Source organism: Haliaeetus leucocephalus, unplaced genomic scaffold (genome assembly GCF_000737465.1).
Source record: "Haliaeetus leucocephalus isolate CR32 unplaced genomic scaffold, Haliaeetus_leucocephalus-4.0 Scaffold295, whole genome shotgun sequence".
Lineage (NCBI taxonomy): Eukaryota > Metazoa > Chordata > Aves > Accipitriformes > Accipitridae > Haliaeetus > Haliaeetus leucocephalus.
Genome location: NW_010972731.1, coordinates 6,420,101 through 6,420,353, shown reverse-complemented (window position 1 = coordinate 6,420,353; position 253 = coordinate 6,420,101). Strand labels below are relative to the sequence as shown.

The 253-nt window shown below is 76.7% G+C and overlaps 1 protein-coding gene across 4 annotated transcripts in view; it reads left to right on the top strand.

Moving 5' to 3' along the window:
• The first annotated feature begins 209 nt into the window (after positions 1–209).
• The window catches only part of SMURF1 (SMAD specific E3 ubiquitin protein ligase 1), a 47,563-nt gene continuing 47,519 nt past the window's right edge, over positions 210–253 (top strand). For all 4 annotated transcript variants that reach the window (XM_010570333.1, XM_010570332.1, XM_010570331.1 and 1 more), the window contains exon 1: positions 210–253. This exon is cut by the window's right edge and continues 191 nt beyond it. The gene's annotated coding sequence lies outside the window, so the exon portion shown is untranslated.

The following is a 253-nucleotide window of genomic DNA, read 5'->3' as shown; positions in this document are numbered from 1 at the left end:
CCACCCCACCCCCCGTCGCCAGGGGGCGCTACACCCCTCAAGCGTGCTCCTCTCTGCGCATGCGTCCCACCCACCCTCCGACCTTCCCATGATGGCGGCTCGGTATAGCCGCGCCGCGCCGCGCGCTGACGTCACCACCCTCCCGGCGTACGCTGGGCGGTGGGGTGTGGGCGTGGCCAGCGCGCTTCTCCGCGGCCGGGCCGGGCCGGGCGGGCGCGTCGGGCTGTGGCGGCGGCGACGACGACGGTGACTG